At 37.8% G+C, this 20,826-nt stretch overlaps 1 protein-coding gene and 1 pseudogene across 3 annotated transcripts in view; both read left to right on the top strand.

The window, feature by feature from the left end:
* HPSE2 (heparanase 2 (inactive)) overlaps positions 1–20,826 on the top strand; it is a 538,739-nt gene that overhangs the window by 274,170 nt on the left and 243,743 nt on the right. The window lies entirely within an intron of this gene.
* LOC307112821 (large ribosomal subunit protein uL23-like) lies at positions 7,707–8,211 on the top strand (annotated as a pseudogene). Its single transcript has one exon. The product of its transcript is annotated as a large ribosomal subunit protein uL23-like (transcript).

Genomic DNA, 20,826 nt, shown 5'->3' with positions numbered 1-20,826 from the left:
GTGGATAGAGCGTCGGCCTGCGGACTGAAAGGTCCCAGGTTCAATTCCGGTCAAGGGCATGTACCTTGGTTGTGGGCACATCCCCAGTAGGGGGTGTGCAGGAGGCAGCTGATCGATGTTTCTCTCTCATCGATGTTTCTAACTCTCTATCCCTCTCCCTTCCTCTCTGTAAAAACTCAATAAAATATATTAACAAAAAAGAAATATATATGTAACATAAACATACATAATGACTAGAACATATTATATATATAATATGTTCTAGCTATTATTTAAAGTAAATGCTGAAGTTCTCAAAGGCTAAGTGACTTTCCCAAGGTCACGTGGCTGATTGATGTCTTGGTTTGTTGAATCTGTGATTATAGCTAATCCATAATATTTCTCTTTGCTTCTGAAACTTTCCTGTGTACAGGGAGAAAAACTTGAAAAAGGTCTAAATTCTTTAATCTACTGTCTAGTTCTACATCAATTATTGTTGAATATATTGATACCATTTAAATAATTATCAAACCACATCAGACTATGAATAGCTTAATATCATAAATTCAGTTGTAGCCCATGGTTCCGAAAGATAAGCAGTTCTAAATACAGATTCTTACAGTCTGGAGACTGATCACTTCAGACACACTCATTTGTTGTTTTTAAAAAATATATTTTATTGACTTCAGAGAGGAAGGGAGAGGGAGAGAGAGATAGAAACATCGATGAGAGAGAATCATTAATCAGCTGCCTCCTGCACGCCCCCTACTAGGGATCAAGCTCACAACCCGGGCCTGTGCCCTGACTGGGAATTGAACCGTGACCTCCTGGTTCATAGGTCAGTGCTCAACCATTAGGCCACACTGGCTGGGCATAGTTGACTTTTCTTTTTCCCAACCATTTTTTCCTCTGCATTTTATGACTCAGTTGATGATGTTATCCTTCTCTGAGCTACTTGAGCTTACAAATTTGGAGTAATCTCTGAAACCTATTTTTCTTTTGCCTCCTCCCCAATCCAATCCGTTTTCAAGCCTCGTAGAGTCTCTCTATTCTCTCTATTGCCACTGTCATCACCTTTTCCCAAGCTCATATTATCTTTCTCTTATAATATTGAAGAAGCTACCAACTGCTGTCTCTGTTTTTAGTCTATCAACTCTCCCATCTATTTCCAATATGCTGTCAGATTTATTCTCCCTTCATACTTTCATACTTCATGGCACACCTCTGCTCAGAACTTTTTAGCATCTAAGGATAAAGTTCTAAGTCAATAGTTTGCTCTTTTAGACCTCCCATCTGCTCCTGCCTATTTCAACCATATTTTTAACTTTTATTCTTTACTCATTATATAATTCAGCCAGCTGAACTCACTTTTCCTTGTAAATGGTTTTCTGCCCTATCCCAATAGTCAGGAAGTTATCTTAATTAAAGAATAATTTGTTTACTGGAATAAACAATGGCATGAAAAAGTCAACTTGAGTTTAAGTTCACAAGCCGTAGGATCTTGGACACGTCACTGAATTTCTCCAAGTTTCAGTGTCTTCATGTGCAAAAAAATGAAATCCAAATGAAGACTGTCATAATATTTAAATGAGAATATGTTTTTTAAATGTGACAGTATATTTTTAAGATGCTTTGTGAAGTATTTTTAAATGTTATTAGTTCCTCCCATATCTGATTCTCAGAGATGACCTTAAATGCCATGCTTGGAAATTTTAATTTAACATCATCACCTTTTCTTCCAACTGAAAATAAATCCTCCCTTTTTTTTGAACCAAGTAGCACTTTTACTATAATTTACTTGGGTTACTTTTAATGTATACCTTTTATTATAATTAGTTATGTGTATGTTCTATCTCTTCTACTAAATTATAAGGATCTGGAGGACTGGGTTCCAGATCATTTCATCTTGGTATGCACCTTCTAGGACCTAGGATGATATCTTGAACATTGTGGATGTTCTGTTATACTTAATAGATGAATTTGAATTAATGATTATAAAAGTATTACTCACTTGTTTATAATCCATTTCTTTTTCTAATCTTCATCTCATCTTTCAAGAATAGAGTGATGGTGATCTTTTCGGAAGGGTTTTATTCTGATAAGAGTTTAGAGCCTCATAACTGATATCAAATGCAGCAGCAGTGCTATGTGAGTTGACTTGCCAGACATCAATAACATGAGAAAATGATCTTTCCTAACTCCTGCATTCAAATTGTCAGTCTTAATGTTGCATGGCTTTGGTTTGGCCTTTAATTTACAAAGTTTCTGTATTTTAATTACATCTATATGAATGAAATGAGTGTTCTTTATATGGCTCATTACCTACATTAGTAAAGACATATTCTAGTAAAATGTGAATAATTTTTTCTTGCCTATTTCTAGAACTAATCTATTATAGTTTTATTAACTTGTCTAGATAGTTTATGAATTTTAAATGTATACTAGATCATAAATTTCCAAACTCTTATAGTTGGGTGAAGACTGTATATAGGATCCACAGATATGCCCCTTTGGCATTGTTAGGAGATCTCTGCCTCATAGGAAGTCAGCTAAGGGCTTAGGAAGCCAGTAAGGAATGTACACCTTCCCACAGTTTTAATAATTATTTGAACACCTAGATCTGTGCTAGTTGCTATGAGAAAATAAAAATGCATCAGACAGACTACATATATAATGCTGGTTTCATAAGATTATGGTGGAACTGAAAAATTCCTGTTGCCTAGTGACATCATTGTCCTTGCAATGTCATAGCATAATGCATTACACATGTGTTTGTGGTGATGCTAGTCTAAAATCTACTGCACTGCCAGACATATAAAAGTACATATAATTATGTATACTATATAATACTTGATAATTATAATAAATGACTGTTACTGGTTTATGTATTTACTAGACTATACTTTTTGTTATTATTTTAGAGTGTACTCATAAAAATATTTGCTGTAAAACAGTATGTTGTGTTACTCCAGCAGCAGCCTCACACATATCCTGTTTACCATGTCTCTTAATTGCATCATTTTCTCTTGAGCTTAATTTAATGGTGTCGTTTTATAAATTTAGTCTAGCCTAAGTGTAAAGTGTCTGTAAAGTCTACAGTAATGTCTTAGGCCTTCACATTCACTCACAACTCACTGATTCACACAGAGAAACTTCCAGTCCTGAAAACTCCATCCATGGTAGATACCTTTTACAGGTATATCATTTAAAAAAATCTTTTACACTGTATTTTACTGTACCTTTTCTATGTTTAAATATACAAATATCTACCATTGTGTTACAATTGCTTACAATTGTATTCAGTACAGTAACATGTTGTACAGGATTTTAGCCTAGCAGCAATAGACTATATCAGTGATGGCGAACCTATGACACGTGTGTCAACACTGACACGCGTAGCCATTTCTGATGACACGCGGCCGCTGAGGTGGCCGCATGCCGAGGATGAAACATTTGCTGCTCCTGAGGATGAAACATTTGCGAAATAATGTTTTTTCCTCAAAGTGACACACTACCCGAGTTATGCTCAGTTTTTTGGCGAAGTTTGACACACCAAGCTCAAAAGGTTGCCCATCACTGGACTATATCATATAGGCTATACCATCTAGGTTTGTGTAAGTACATTCTATGATGCTTGTACAATGACAAAGTCACCTAACAACACATTTCTCAGAATGTATCCTCATTGTTAAGTGGTGCTTGACTGTACCCCATTTTCAAAAATGGTTTTATTTATTTTTTAAATCTATCTTTGTTGTTGAAAGTATGACAGATGTCCCCTTTGTTTTTTTTTCTCATTGACCCCCTTCACTCCCCACTGCACCCATCTCTCCCAAGCCTTTGACCACTATTGTCTGTGTCCATGTACTATGCATATATGCATATAAGCTCCCCGGTTAATGTTCTCCCCCTACCCCCTCACCCCCACCTTCCCTCTGAAATTCATCAGTCTGTTCCATGGTTATATGTCTCTGGATATATTTTGTCCATCATTTTATTTTGTTCATTAGATTCCACATATGAGTGAAATCATGTAATACTTGCCTTTCTCTGAATGGCTTATTTTGCTTAGCACCGTGGTCGGCAAACTGCAGCTCGCGAGCCACATGTGGCTCTTTGGCCCCTTGAATGCGGCTCTTCCACAAAATAACATGGCTTGGGTGAGTCTATTTTGAAGAAGTGGCATTAGAAGAAGTTTAAGTTTAAAAAATTTGGCTCTCAAAAGAAATTTCAATCGTTGTACTATTGCTATTTGGCTCTGTTGATTAATGAGTTTGCCGACCACTGGCTTAGCATAACACTCTCCAGGTCCATCCATGCAAAAATGGCTTTAGATTCTAAAAAAAAGTATGAGAATCCATTATTAGAGAGTTACAGATACAAGAACTCGAGAGGCAGATAGCTAGCATCTAATCTTCTTTTAAATATGTAGTTTAAAAGTGATCATTTCAAGTTATAACACATCCATCAGTATACATTATGGGTAAGCAGATATACTTTCCACTCATGCCTGCACTGGAAAGGCAGTGTCATGGAAACTTACCATTATTGATTCTAATTATTAATTCTAATATGGACTCTTTAAGACTTGATATCCTACCTAATAAAAGAGTAATATGCAAATTGACCCTAACTCCACTACACCCACAAGCCATGCCCACAAGCCACGCCCACCAGCCAATCAGGAGCAAATATGCAAATAAACCCAACCAAGATGGCTACAGCCACAGAGAGCAGGAGGGAGGCTTGGGTTTCCCTTGCAACAGAGGAAGCTAAGCTTTCCGCCTGCCCTTGCTGACCTAAGCCTCCACTCAAGGCTACAAAGTTTCAATTATAGAAGGTAAACAAATCCAAATAGAAATGGCGGCAGCTACGGAGCTGGAAAGAGCAGGAGGCAAGGGTTGCCCCCGGCAATGGAGGAAGCAAAGCTTCTGCAGCCCTGGCTGGCCTAGGCCTCCGCTCCAGGCTACAAAGTTTCAATTATAGAAGATACACAAACCCCAAAAGAAATGGCTGCTGGCCAGAGAGTGAGCAGGAGGCTTGGCTCTGCTCCAGGCTACAAAGTTTCAATTGTAGAAGATACACAAATCCCAGATACCAGGGCCTCTGCTTGGGTTGCCAGGGGGCATGGCCGGCCTGCAAATCACCACAGGCCCTTCACCCAGGCCGCCCCACACCCCAAGGGAACCCCCACCCTGATCTAGGACACCCTTCAGGGCAAACCAGCTGGCCCCCACCCATGCACCAGGCCTCTATCCTAACTAATAAAAGAGTAATATGCAGATTGACCATCACTCCAACTCATAAGATAGCTGCCCCCATGTGGTCAAAGATCCTGCCCCCATGTGGACACAAGATGGACACCACAAGATGGCCAGCAGGGGAGGGCAGTTGGGAGGGACCAGGCCTGCAAGAGAGGGCAGTTGGGGGCAATCAAGCCCGCAGGGCAGGGCAGTTAGAGTTGACCAGGCCAGCAGAGGAGGGAAGTTGGGGGTGACTGGTCCTGCAGGGAAGGGCAGTTGGGTGGGACCCAGGCCTGCAGGGGAGAGCAGTTGGGGGGGACCAGGCCTGCAGGGGAGGGCAGTTAGGGGTGACCAGGCCTAAAGGGGAGGGCAGTTAGGGGCAAACATTCTGGCAGGGGAGCAGTTAGGCACCAATCAGGCTGACAGGGTAGTGGTTAGGGGGTGATCAAGCTGGCAGGCAGAAGCGGTTAGGGGCAATCAGGAAGGCAGGCAGGCGAGCAGTTGGGAGCCAGCAGTCCTGGATTGTGACAGGGATGTCCGACTGCCCGGTTAGGCCCCACCAGGATCGGGCCTAAATGGGCAGTCGGATATCCCTTGAGGGGTCCCAGATTGGAGAGGGTGCAGGCTGGCCTGAGGGACACCCCCCTGCCTCTAGTGTTATTATAAAGTAAAAGCATTTATAAACCACCACTGAGGTCAAGACTTAAAATTTAGCTACCCCAAATCCCTCCAGTGTGCTTCATTCCAATTAACCCCATCCTTCTCTCTGAAGTAACCAATATAGCAATCAATTTCTTGTGTTTCTGTATATTTTTATTACTCAATTGTGTATCCTGAACACTATAGTTTAGTCTTTCCCATTAAAAAAAATTTCATGTTTTTGAAGTCTCTTTATTAAGTTCTTTCTTCGTTCTTTTCTTTTCCTTATAGTTTGCATGTCTAAGAATCCAGGGCATTTGATCTGTAGAGTTTCCCACAGTCTCAGTTGTGCTGATTACATACTTATGTCTCAGTTCAACATGTTACTCTGTCCTCAGTATTTTCTGAAAATTGACAACTGAATCCAAGGTTTGATCAGACTCAGGTTCCATCTCTTTGGCAAGACCAACAGTTCTCAAACATTTTAATTTTTAAAAAAATTTTTAAGGCCCCCCCCAAAAGCTTTTGTCTATTTGAATCATGTTTGTCAATATTTTTCATATTAGAAATTAAAACTGAGAAATTTAAAAATATTTATGTAATAATTTATTAAAAGTAAACATTAATAAACCCATTACATATTACCATAAATAACATTTTAAATCATAAATACCTATATTTTACAAAATGAAAAAATGTCTACTGAGAAGAATGACATTGTTTTACATTTTTTGCACATTCCTTTAATGTCTGGCTTAATAGAAGACAGCTGGATTATCATATCTGCTTTTTCATTCAATCTGTTGCATTATGTTGTTTTATTTGAAGTGCATGAAGAAAACCTGGCCTTACACACATTTGTAGTTGGAAATATAAGGACCTCACAGATGTCCTGAGAGGATTCCAGGGTCGTTAGATTACACTATAAGAATCTCTAGGCAAATCTATAGGCAGTTTTGAGCTTTTTCATCAAGAGGGACATGATGTCTGGTGATAGCAGATATTGTTGTTCAGTGCCCAAAACCATTAAATCATTGGAAGTTACAAAAATGGTGATATTCTATGTTTTATTTTTAATTTATTGGTTGGAGTCCTATATAATAAAACCCTAATATGCAAATCGACCAAATGGAGGAATGAACAGTCACTATGATGCACACTGACCACCAGGGGGCAGAAACTCAACGCAGGAGCTGCCCCCTGGTGGTCAGGGGAAGAGTCACTCAGCCAGAAGCAGAGCACAGCGGCGGTGGTTGGAGCGGGCCTAAGCCAGCAGGCAGACATCCCCTGAGGAATCCCGAGCTGCGAGAGGGCACATGCTGGCCTGAGGTACCCCACTCCCCCAGTGCACAAATGTTGTGCACCGGGCCTCTAGTACTTTTATAAAAATCTGCTTCCCACACTTACTGGTTACTCAGGGGTACAGTTAATATAGAAAAGGTAGGGTAAGTGACTCTTTTCCCTTATTTACCATTTTTAAGATAATTAAATACTTGATCATCCTTCAAAGGTGGCCAGTTGGTTTTCAAAATCTCATTATAAATGACAAGTGCTAGCGAGGATGTGGAGAAAAGGGAACCCTAGTACATTGCTGGTGAGAATCCAGACTGGTGCAGCCATTATGGAAAACAGTATGGAGTTTCCTCAAAATATTAAATATGGGACTGTCATTTGACCCAGTGATCCCACTTCTAGGAATATATCCTAAGAAACCTGAAACACCAATCAGAAAGAATATATGCATCCCTATGTTCCTAGCAGCACAATTTACAATAGCTAAGACCTGGAAACAGCCCAAGTGCTCATCAGTAGATGAGTGGATAAAATAAGCTGTGGTAGCTTTTTATGAAGATGACGCCGAAAGCTAATAAGGAAGTCCCTGCCTCTCCCAAAGCCAAAGCCAAAGCCAAAGCCAAAGCAAAGGCTTTGAAAGCAAAGAAAGCAGTGTTGAAAGGCGTCCATAGCCACACAAAAAAAGATCAGCATGTCACCCATCTTCCAATGGCCAAATACAGTAAGGTTCCAAAGGCAGCCTAAATATTCTCGAAAGAGCACACCCAGGAGAAACAAGCTTGACCACTATGCCATCATCAAGCTTGACCACTATGCCAAATTACCCCTGACTACCGAGTCAGATGTGAAGAAGATAGAAGACAACAATACACTTGTGTTCATTGTGGATGTCAAGGCCAACAAGCACCAGATCAAACAGGCTGTGAAGAAGCTCTATGACATTGATATGTCCAAGGTCAACACCCTAATCAGGCCTGATGGAGAGAAGAAAACATATGTTTGACTGGCTCCTGACTATGATGCTTTGGATGTTGCCAACAAAATTGGGATCATCTAAGCTGATTCCAGCTGCCTAATTATAAATATAAAAATTTTACACTGAGAAAAAAAAAAAAGCTATGGTACATTTATACCATGGAATATTATGCAGCAGTGACAAAAAGGATCTTTTGCCCTTAGAGACAGCATGGAGGGACCTGGAGAGTATTATGCTAAGTTAAATAAGCCAGTCAAAGAAAGACAAGTATCACATGATCTCACTCATATGTGGAATCTAATGAACAAAATAAACTGATGAACAAAATAGATCCAGAGACATAGAAGCATGTAACAGACTGTGGAATCTCAGAGGGAAGATGGGGGAGGGTGGTGGGTGGGTGGGAAGAGATCAAACAAATAACTTGAATGCATAAACGCATAATCCATGGACACAGATAATGGGATGGTGAAGGCCTGGGGTTGGGGGCAGGGGTGGGCAAGAAGAGGTCAATGGTGGAAAAAAGGGGATATATGTAATATTTTCAACAATAAAGATTTAAAAATATATCACTATAGATTAATGACATAAATATATTTTGTGTGTTCCAATCAATTGTAATTGTTATCCATTTTGAAGCTTATATTGCTCCATCTTAATTAGTTGGAGTCTCTTGAAACTGCCTCCTAAATACTGATCATGAGGAAGCTAAGACCGGTCATTTTTTCATAATCAGCATCTCTGAAATAAGTGTTCCCTACAGTTTATTGGATGTCATTATTTATTAGCAACTTTTTTCTTTCATATATATATATATATATATATATATATATATATATATATATATATAATTGGATAATATAATCAATAGCATCTTAGATTTGTTGGAAGTACCTTAACACAATTAAGGTTAATTTCTTGCTTAAAGTCTGATTGAGGCATGTGAAGCAGTCCTTATCCATCTTGTTATATTATCTGAAGCACTGGCCTCTAAGCTTATTGTGGCAGGGTTATCTGAGGATTGTACCAGGTGCTTTAAAAATTTAGGCCCCAAAGAAGCTATCATTTCTACTCACATTCCTCATTGGCTGAATTTAATCACATAGTTGCAACTTAATTGCAAGGGGTACTGGGAAATGTAGTCTTTCTTTTTGCCTAGGAAAAAGTGATATGATAAACACAGCAGTGCCTCTGTAACATTAGGTAACTTGCTTAACATCTGGGTCTCAGTTTTCTTATCTATAAAATGAGGATAATAACAAGACCTTCTTTATAGGGTTATGTTAAGGATTAAATAGTACATATAAAATAAAATATTTCATATAGTACCTGACATATAATAAATGCTCAATAAATGTTACCTATTAATACCAATATTTTTCAATAGCAATGTCTTAAAACTAATGCCTAATATGTTCCAGAAGTCTGAAGCATGATTATTCCTTAAAAGGTATTCTTCAGAATATGCTCAGATTCAAGAAGCAGAGAAAGTTTTGACAGATATATCCATGCTCTAAACCAGTCCCCTAATGAAGCCATTTTTTAAAAAATTCACCTTGAATTGTCAGGTCAAAGAATAAAGATCATCAAGAAGAAAACTAGTTAGTAGTCATGGCTTGATTTTTGCTTCTTCCCTAAGGGATCTGGTTCCATTTTTGTCTCTCTGACAGTCTCATGGATTGTTAGGTGTTTGGAGAACTGTCTGTCTCTTAACTATTTGAGTATGCTTTTAAAAGGTTCCAGAAAGTGCTGTTTGTTGATATATCTGAATAATCAGAAAGAAGAGTATTAGTGAAACTGTAAAAGTAGGAACAAGATTTTATGCAATGGTGCCAGCTGTCATCCCACTTAGGAACACACATCATAGATTTCAGTGCTTTTCAGACATCTGCTCTCTTAGTCATATAAAACAGTCATTCTTTCAGCAAAAGTCCTGGCAAAAGAGCTCCATTATTTCAGGATTACATTCCCAAGCCTGGTTCCTGCGTCTCCATAGTTATGGGTATAGAGAGGTCCCATAATATTTCCTTGCAAAGTTAGCCTATGACTTAGTACTTGTACATACATTTTCTTACTCCATAGCTGAAATGCAAGCTTCTTTCTACATTAGCTAAATGTGAAGCCCTAGATCAGTGGTATCTGGGCACCCTCTCTTCCAGTAATCTAAAAAGAGTAGCCACTATCTAAATCCTTCCCCACATGGATCATGACCACAAGTTTTCTCTAATCATCTGGTCAGATTCTTAGCTACCTCACCTAGACTTATAGAATCCTCCAAGCTGAACTCATTCCTCATGACAATTATCTAAACTCTTAACATTTTGAGATTGAACCCAGATCTTGCAGTTTATTTCAAGCTGTTTGTCAGCTTTCACTTGAACCTAGAAACCATTGTTGTCATTTGAACTCTTTACCATCTGACGATTGAAACCAGACCCCAAGCTGGTCTTCCAAGCTTTTTAATGACAAGAGATTGAATGCAGACCTCATTTCTGACATCCAAAACTCTTACCATTTGAGGATTAAATTCATTCCTAAATATTGTCCTCAGTCCATGCCATTTGGGGACCAAACTTTAGGTCTTAGGACTTTTATCTAAGTTCTTTACAGTTTCTGGATTTAACCCATGCTGTTCATATGTTATCAAAGCATTATATCAATTGAAAACTGACTGCACACCACAAGGCGGACAGCCAAGCTCTTTAGCAGTTAGATATTGAACCCAGACCTCACTGAGGATTGTCTTCCAAGTTTTATGCCAGTTGGATTCCAAGCCCAGTCTGTGGCCACCTTCCAACCCCTTATTGTTGGGGGAGAAACAGAGCTCCCCAAACCACTTTAAGCATTCCATCCCGAGGGATCAAACCTATCTATGGTCATTATCCAACCTATTTACCAGCAGTGGATAGGACTTGGCTGTCAAAAAAACAAACAGAAAGATTGGTTGAAAGCTCTATTTATCTTTTTCAGCTGCTAAAGATCTTAAATGATGATATTAGTAGCTCTGAGGAGCAGTACTTCTCAAAATCTGGTTTCCCACCACCTGCATGAGAACCACCTGACGCTGCTTATTGAAAAGGCACATATCTGGGCTCTATCCAAGTTCTGGCTCAGAATTCTTAGGCCTGTGACCATGGAATCTGCATTTTTAGAAAGCACTCTAGCTGATTTTCATGCACATTAAAAGTTGAGAACCACTGCCCTTGAGCAAGGTCTGCGTTATCTGTTGGAGAATAATCCCAGATCTCCCAGCTGCCATCCAGCTGCTCAGCAGCTGGGTCTACAATGCAGGTTCTTATTAATATATTCTATCAGTACATTACTTTATTAGCTTGGATGTATAAGCCAATTTTCTCCTAACTGTTATTCAGTTGTGCTGGTTTATAGGACGGGACTCATTCCCTTGGTTCAATAAATATGGGAGGAGGGGAGTAAGTTGAGTTGTGGTATAGCACAGCCAACTCTGCCACAGGGATTTCATTTCCCACTCAAACAGGACCACCAATATAGTACCTTGCCTTGGGGAAGCATACCATCAGCTCTGAATGCATGTTCCTTAACACCACACCATCTTGCAAATATAGAAAGGCCAGTATAGCTTCTGTGAAGGTAAAAACTGGTCCTCCCCCAGCTTCTCTGCAGCATTTAAGCTGGTCAAATTGGCATAACAGGTGAGACTAAAACTTCTTGCCTACCTTGCTTGTCCCTGCTTTCTCAAAACACCCCCCACTCCACACACACACACATTTCCCATATAAAAATCAGAGTATTTACAAATGTACTGTTTTATAAAGAAATGCTGAGGGGTGGAGAATGAAAAACAAACAATCTAGATGTTAACATCTGGAGCAGACCAAATTAAGACATAAGAACTCATTACTGCAGCAATTACTTACTAAGTCTGGGAAACTTAAACCTAATCTGGGTTGAAATTTTTTAAGCATGCCTTAATATAAAAATAAGTTGGGAAAAATCTGCATGGACTATTGTGACTCAAATTGAATTTTATGTCCACTATTGAAAATGCATGGCCCTGATTTCCCATTGATTCTGAGGGGAGAATCATGCTCTCTAGGGCTAAAATGTGTGTTTGCTTTTAACCAAGGGATGTTAAACTAAAGAATATTTTAAACCATCAAGTCTTATGGCTGTTTATTTTTTAAATTTCTTGGTTAAAGTGAAAAAATTTTCATAATGTTAGAAGTTTTGTTAATAAGCCTTGTTTGTGTCTACATGAGCATTTTTACTATAGTGTTAGATTTAGGAAGTATCAAGGATAATTTTTGTAAATCCTTCTACCTTTTCTTTTTCCTTTATCCTGGAGGTTCAGGGTTGTCATTGAACTTACTATTTTCAGACTGAAGCCTTTTGTTTCTAAGTCATAGGTGTCTTTTGCCTATTAAGTAGAGGAAAGCATGCTCTTGAGAATAGTGAGAGGTAAAAATAGTCTCTTCATTAAGTCCTATTCCTTACCCTGATTTTTTTCTTTTTCTTCATCTTCCCCCTCCTCCTCTTAATCCCCCCTTTCCTCCTCCCCTTCTCCATTACACTTATTATTGTTTTCTGTCCTCCACCACTAGAATGTAATTTCTATTAGGAGGGGAATTGAATCTACCTCATTCACTGTAGTTTCCTCTATACCTGGAACATAGTGGATAATATTTATTGACTAGCTGAAAGACTGCCTAATTAAATAAATGAATGAATGAGAACAGCCAGAAACAAATAACTTAAAATTCCCAGTGATATTGGAGAATACTGGAGTGGTAAAATTTTCACAATTCAAGGTAGTATCGAAAATCACTTTGAAAATGCAATCCAAGCCCTTATGAGAATATGTCAAAGTTCGAAAAGAGGATAGGATGATATAGCATCAATAATCTGTACCAAGAATCTGATGATTATGAGTTCTAGTTCAGGTTCTAACACTTAGCAGCTTTGTTACTTTATTCCAAATTATTTATTCTTTCCAAGCTTCAGCATCCTTGAAAATTCACTCTTTCTACCTTTCATGATTGTGGTCATCCAATAAGAAAATACATATGAATATTTTTGAAAACTACAAAGCTTTATGCAAAGAGAAAGCAGTGTATATTAATATATATACATAAGTATATATAAATATATACATATATGTTTAGAGAGAGAAAGGGGGGGAGAGAAAAAGAGAGAGAGAATTTTAAGAAATTGGTTCTCACCGTTGTAGAAGTTGGCAAGTAACTTGTAGGATAGGCTGGCAGGCTAAAGACCTATGGAAGAGTTCCAGTTCAAGTCCAAAGGCAACTACTGGCAGAATCTCTTTTCCTTTAGGGAGGTCAGTCTTTTTTTTTTTCCTTTTAAGGCCTTCAACTGATTGGATGAGGCCCACCTACATTATAGAGGTAATCTGTTTTACTCAAAGTCTACTGATTTAAATGTCAATCTCATCTAAAAAAATATTTTCAGAGAAACATCTAGAATAATGTTTGACTTAATATCTGGGTACCATAACCTAGCAAAGTTGACACATAAAATTAATCATTACAGGGGGGAGATAGAGTCCTTGGTGGCACCACATCCCCAACAGTCTTAAAGAAGCATTTAATTATTAACTTTTGCCACATAATAAAATATGTAATTCATTCAACCTTTCATTTCTCTGTCTTTCAACTACCATACTTATAACTACCATTATTGTTTTACCTTGGTAACCACATAAAAGCTGCTCTTATCTAAGCATCTTTTTTTTCTGTTGAAGGCTATTATAGTTACCTATTGCTGTATAATAATAGACCATTCCCAAAACTAGTGGTTTACTACAATAATTATTTATTTCAAGTTTTCAATTTGGCCAGTGCTTGGCAGGGAATGCTCATCTCTGCTGCATGTGGTATCAGCCAATTGGGCAGCTTATCCTGGGGGCTGGTGGATCCACTTCCAATACTGCTGACTCACATAGCCAGTAGTTGGAGCTAGTACAATGCCTGCTGGAGCCGAGGGCGAGGGGTCTCAGTTCCTCTCCACATGGATCTTTCCATGGACTGTCTGTCTTTCTAATGGCATGATGGCTGGTATCAAGAGTGAGCATTTTAAAAGAGAGGAAGTTTCCTAAGAGGCCTGGTCCTAAAAACTGATGCATACAGAGTCCAGATTCAAGGACAGAAGACATGGATTCTATCTTTCAATGGGAGAAGTGTCAAAGAACTTGGTGGCCAACTTTTAAATCTGCCACAAAGATACTTCCATAAATCTCATTGTTAGGTCTTATCTTTACTCTCTTTTCAGAGTTGCTATTTTAAATTAAAGAAAATTTAAAGTGTAGTAAATGAATATTAAAAATAGGGTCAGTTTTTTTGTTGTTGGGTTTTTTTTTCTCCTACACAATACAGACACTTAATATCCTTCAGAGTTTTCTCATGTACTCATTCAACAGATATTTACTGAGCATCTACTATGTATTTGGCACTATTCTAAACACTTGGAACACAATGCTGTACAACAGAGACAAGGTCTTTTCATCCTTTAGCACATACATTTTAGTGGGGAAACAAATACATGATAATCTAATGATTTTAGATACTATTCACAGAATCGAACTGCAATTATGCAATGAAATAACTAAAAAAATTAAACTTTCAACTGTAAGTAACAGCTGCAATTAATTAAGAGTAATTTAAATAATGAGTCTGGAAGTAGGGTGGTTCTGTCTGGTTAATTTAGTGGTCAGAGACATCATCAAGAACCCAGGTGCTTTCCATCTGCAGCTGTTCTGACATCACATGCATTTATGACTATGCCCCATGACAAAGAGATAAAAAGAAGGGATATGTATGTATATAGAATTTCTCTCTTTTCCATTCTCATAAGTAAGGGACATTTTCCCAGAAGTAGGTTTCCTTCATGTCTTATTGGCCAGAGTTGTGTCACATGCTCATGCTTAAACAAATCTGTAATGAGACCACCAAAACTGACTTAGACAATAGGATTCATCTCCTGGGGATGGCATCTATCTCCCCACAAGCACTGTCTGCTTAAGGGAAGAGTAAATAAAATTGGGAGTTTTGTTAACAAAAAAGAAGAGGGAACAGGCTTTAACGTCAGTGACTAAATTTTAATCTAGGAAGTTAGCAAAGACCTTTTTGAATAGATGACATTGAAGCTGAAATCTGAATGACAGGAAGGAGCCAGCCTTGCTTGAGGAAAAGGAAACTCTTAAGGAACTATGTAATTGGCCTTTTAGTAATTCTCCAGCCTTTTCTCAAATAATTACGTACATACCCATTTCAGCCTTTACTTATGACCTTCCTAGTGGCTGTATGTTCTCCTCTCTTTCGTCATAGTAGCACCTATTTTTTTCTTTAGGAAAGTTCAGCTCAGACATTGCTAAAGGTTTCAAGAAGACCTTCTTTGCCTCTCCCACCTCACATACATCCAAACACTGGATCAAACCTTCTTTGATTGATAAACTGTAAAGAAACATGCATTTTTTTTGTAAGATATGTATATCTCTACTCTGTTGTAATTATTATAGCAGAGATTTTCAGTATGATAACTTGAGTAGTATACATAGTAGGTGTTCCATAATGTTTGTTGAATGAATAAAAGGGAGGGAGGTATGGAGAAAATTCCTAACCTTAAGAAATATATATGCTACTAAGGAATATAGAGAAATAAGCCAATAATTCAATGCAGCTGCTAAGGGCTGTACTAGAAGTAAAATAATAAAAGGATTTTAAGAGCAAAGCCAGCAACAACTAACTCAATAAAGTACCCTTCTTTCATGCATCTGCCCCTTAGGTCCTGACTATCTTGGTAACTCTCCATTGTCTTCTAACCGATTTTTAAAATTCAGTTTTTCTAGCAACAGGAAGGTGATCTTACATAGCATGAGTCTTCATAACCAAGAATGGACATCTCAGAGTTATTTTAAAACTTATCGGCCACAAATGTATAACATAATAAAAAGTTATGTCGGTGATAAACAGGAAGGGGCAGAGACAACATTAAGAAACAATAAATTATGGCTATTTTACTGTCTGGCTTTCCTATTGCTAAAGAAAATTGTTTATCATAGTTAAATAAATTTTTGCTGCTTCTCACAACGGAGCATCATAACACATAGAGTTGCCCAAATGAAAAGCAGGCTATACATTTCAGTTTGGTATATCTGCCATTAATGTGTTCCTTAATTGGTTGTTTTCTCTGTTTCTGGTAATTTAATAAGTGTGGCCTTTCCCTTTGGTCATTCTTAAATAGACTGTTAGCATAATCAAAAGTCATGGCTTCTAAATTTGATGAAAATCCATATGGTTATTTTTACTTGACATGGAACAAAGTAATAAACAGACAATTATGTTTATATGGATTGGATCTGTACAAAAATATTGATAGGACTAATAAGTGCACTTAGCAAATTTGTAGGCTACAAAGTCAATTATATTTCTACATACTGGCCACAAACCACTGGAAAATAAAAAAATTTTAAATGCTATTTTTAACAGCATCAAAAACAAAAAAGTACTTAGTGATAAATTTGATAAATGAAGCTGTGGAAATTTACATAAAACACGTCATTTAACATGCGCGAGGCCTTTCGGGTTACACAAACTCAAATCCTGGCTTCACTAATTACTAGCAGGGAAAACGTAGACAAGAATTTAGACTCTAAACTTCTGTTTCCTCTTTTTTGAAATTAGGATAGTAAAATTTACCTTAAGGGTTGAAATGAGTTCATATACATAATACCTAGCAGGTGCTCTTTCTCTTTGCATAACAATGTAATTTCTCTACCTCTGAATTTAAAATTTCATTTCCAACATGGACAACTTGGTTATTTTTACTTCTTGATTGATTAAAAAACATATTAAAATAAAAATACCATTACAATGAACATAACCATTTATTATCAATTAATTCACAAAACAAAGGCCAGGAAACTGACCTATGGAAAGTACAACCTTACAAATGCTGATAACAACAAATAATGTTATTTATGGGGAGATAATAGTTGGAACTCACAAGATAAAGGATTTTCTACTTTAATAACAATGTATAATACAATTAATTTATTTTAGGGCATCTATTACTCCTTGGGAGAAATGATACTTTTTTATATTTTTAATTCTGTTGACTCATAGAGCTTAATGCAAAAGCATATTATTGTATCATTATATCCCAAAATGCCAGCTTAATGCAAAAGCATATTATTGTATCATTATATCCCAAAATGCCTAATGTATTTTTAGTTAGCAGTCATTTTTCAGGAAAGCTGATTATGGGGTCTACCAAAAAACATTTTTTAAAAATTGATTTCAGAGAGGAAGGTAGAAGGAGAGAGAGAGAGAAACAACAATGATGAGAGAGAATAATTGACTGGCTGACTCTTGCACGCCCACACTGGAATTGAGCTAGAAACCCAGGCATATGTCCTGACTGGGAATTGAACCCATGACCTCCTGGTTCATAGGTCAACACTCAACCACTGAACCACACCAGCTGGGCTACCAAAAAACATTTTAAATTATATATATGGCTTGTATGACATTTGCTTTTCTGGAAAATGCTGCATTATAGAGCACAGAATAGACTAGTATTTCTCAACTATGGTTCATGGACAACCTGCATCAGACTCACCTGGAGTGCTTGTTAAAATGGCAGATTCCTGATACTAGCACATGAATCTCAGAGGGTGGGTCTCAGATATCTGTATTTTTAATATGTGTTCCACAGGTGATTCCTGTGCACAGTAAAGTTTGAGAATTCCTGGAGAAGTCCTTTATTCCCATCTTTTCCATTTCCAAATCATAGGAATTAGGACAACTCATGTCAATTGGAAATATTGCCAGATAATCTCCTATGGGTAACCATATCCTCCCTGAATTATCACAATAATTGATAAGATAAGCAGACAGGTATGAAAGACCTGACAACAGATTCACACAACAGAAATTGTAAAATATTTTAAATAGACTAAATATGAAAATACACTACATTAAATAAACACACTATGACCCCTACCTTCAGGAAATTTTCATTCCAGCAGCAAAATAGATATTAAATTGCTTTTTATGAAACTTTGTAATTACAGTTGTGAAAAGTGTTTTGAAGAAGTAGGGCATACTGTGGGGGATGACTGGGAGATTTAACCAAGGCTAGAAGTCTTCCTTGACAAAATAGGATCAGAACTGAGGTAAGAGGATATAAAAAGAGAGGTCTTGACAGAGGGAACTGCCTATGGGCAGGTCCTGGAGGTGGTGAGAGGCCAATGTATATTAAGTAAAGAAGCAAGAAATTCAAAAGCTAGTAGAGAGGAAGGCCAGGACTAGATTATGCAGTAGACTTTCATCTTAAGAGTAATGGGAAGCCATTGAAGGGTTTATAACAGAGTTGGTAAAAGGAGGATTAATCCATCCATCTTTGCTTTCATGCATCACAGCTATATTTTGAAGACCTAATATGAATACTATACTAAGCTGATTGCTGAGAATTCAACAACAAAGAAGTCAGACATAGATTTATGATGAAGCTAATGAAGTTTAGACTTTAGGACTTGCCATATGAGTGCTAGTATGGGAAAGGAAAGCCAGGTTGCAATCAGTACACATTTCTAGTAAATTGTCTAAAGAAGTTTCAGAAGAGAGGAATCTTAATTTTTAAAGCTTCATTAATCTGTTGTGATTTCTTTTTTCTTTATAAATAAGCATAATGTTTATACACAATTTTGTATTTATACTTTATACTAGAGGCCTGGTGCATGAATTCGTGCACCAGTGGGGTCCCTCAGCCTGGCCTGCGGGATTGGGCCCAAACCAGCTCTCTGACATCCCCCAAGGGGTCCCAGATTGTGAGAGGGTGCAGGCGAGGCTAAGGGACTCCACCGCTGCACTATCGGGGCTGGTAAGGAAGGGACCGTGGGAGGGCTCCAGGGTGTGTCTAGCCCATCTTGCTCAGTCCCGATCTGCCAGACCCTAGCAGCAAGCTAACCTACCGGTCAGAGCGTCTGCTCCTTGGTGGTCAGTGCATGTCATAGCAACTGTTCGACTTGTTGACTGTCTGCCTCATGGTGATCAGTGCACGTCATAGCAAGCGGTTGAGCGGCGTTAGCATATTATGCTTTGATTGGTTGAACAGTCGACTGGTCACCGGACGACCAGACATTTAGCATATTAGGCTTTTATTATATAGGATTATTTTCTTAAAGAAGGCTCCCTAAGTTGTATTAGTTTCAGGTCTCACAAAATCTAGATCCACCCCTGGTTGCAGCCCTCTTACAGTCTTATAGGATAGGCAGATAGGTAAACATTTTCAGCATAATATGACAAGTGCTATGATAGAGGAAGGCACCAGACCCAGACATGGTGGGAGGTAGTGAAAGGCAGGGAAACTAGTACCTGAAGGTTATAGAAATTAGTAGGTAAAAAAGCAAGGAAAGGTGCAGATCCCGTAGTACAAATAGGGGACTAGTAGGAATGTCTTTGGGTCAAGCAGAAAATTAGTGGCTACTGGTTGCCATGGAAACACAAATTGACTCTGATCACGCTTTTGAAGAAAATCATGAATTTGGACCAGACTAAAGGGCAAGAAAATCTTTTATGGTTTTCTTCCATCTGTTCTGCCTATTACAAGGAAAGATCAAAGAATTACCTAAAATATTGCCAGGATGTAACAGAAGGCAGCCCCAGATAAGGTAGGAAAAGCAGTTAATTAAAGTTAATGCCTTGAGAGAGTAGTAGGTCAGATAAATGGATTTTACTTTTCATATGCTTTGAAATATAGATGTATCCCTTTAGGATTCCTTAGTATTTAATACTCACAAGAATACAGCCTCCAGATCATTGTAGCACTACAGATTTTTATTGTTAATGTTATTATTCTCTTTATTTTTTAAATTTACAAGAGATGCTATAAAAATTCAAACCTTATTGAAGAGTAAGACATGATCATCCACTCTTATCCATTCTAAGGTTAGCTGTCAATTTGGTGGGTCTCTGTCCAGCCCTTTATTTGTGGATGCAACATATATAATTATAAACCCATAAAGCTTTCAAAACCCCCAAATGGAGCCATACTATTCTTATTTTTATGTTGACTAACTTGTTTTTCTTTTCACTTAACAGCATATCGCAGCCCCATTCTGTGAGAACAGATAGATCAATATTAATTGTTTCTGTTGTAACATTAGATCAATATTAATTGTTTCTGGTGTATAGATGGGCAAAAGTAGATTTACAGTTGTGAGTACACAAAACAGTTTATTCTTGTATTATTTTTCAAGTGAACAACTGTAAACCTATTTTTTGCTCCACCCTGTATTCAGAGTAGGTATGTACCTTAATTTTAAAAAATATGGAGAAAAGGTTAAACATATGAAAAAAGAAGAGTTGTATAATGAACCATTGCTCGATTTCAAGAATTAACAACTCATGGCAGTTGTGTTTCATCTATATACTCACCCACTATGCTACCCACTTATGAATAGACACTGAGGTTATATTTAAGATTCTGTTAAACAAGTGTAACTGTAGTGAACGTATTTGTAAATGTATCTGTGTCTGCTTATTATCAACACTTTGAGCACCAGAGTGAGTGACTGTCAATGGAGTATTCTCTGGTGGAAGATTCACATAGGAAGGTAGATGTCTGGACTATATACTACACTGAGTGGCTAAATTATTATGATCTCTGAACGCATAATAATCTGGCCACTCAGTGTATATC

This window comes from Cnephaeus nilssonii (genome assembly GCF_951640355.1).
Source record: "Cnephaeus nilssonii genome assembly, chromosome: 16".
In the NCBI taxonomy this organism is placed as follows: Eukaryota; Metazoa; Chordata; class Mammalia; order Chiroptera; family Vespertilionidae; genus Cnephaeus; species Cnephaeus nilssonii.
This window is presented reverse-complemented; position numbering and strand designations above follow the sequence as displayed.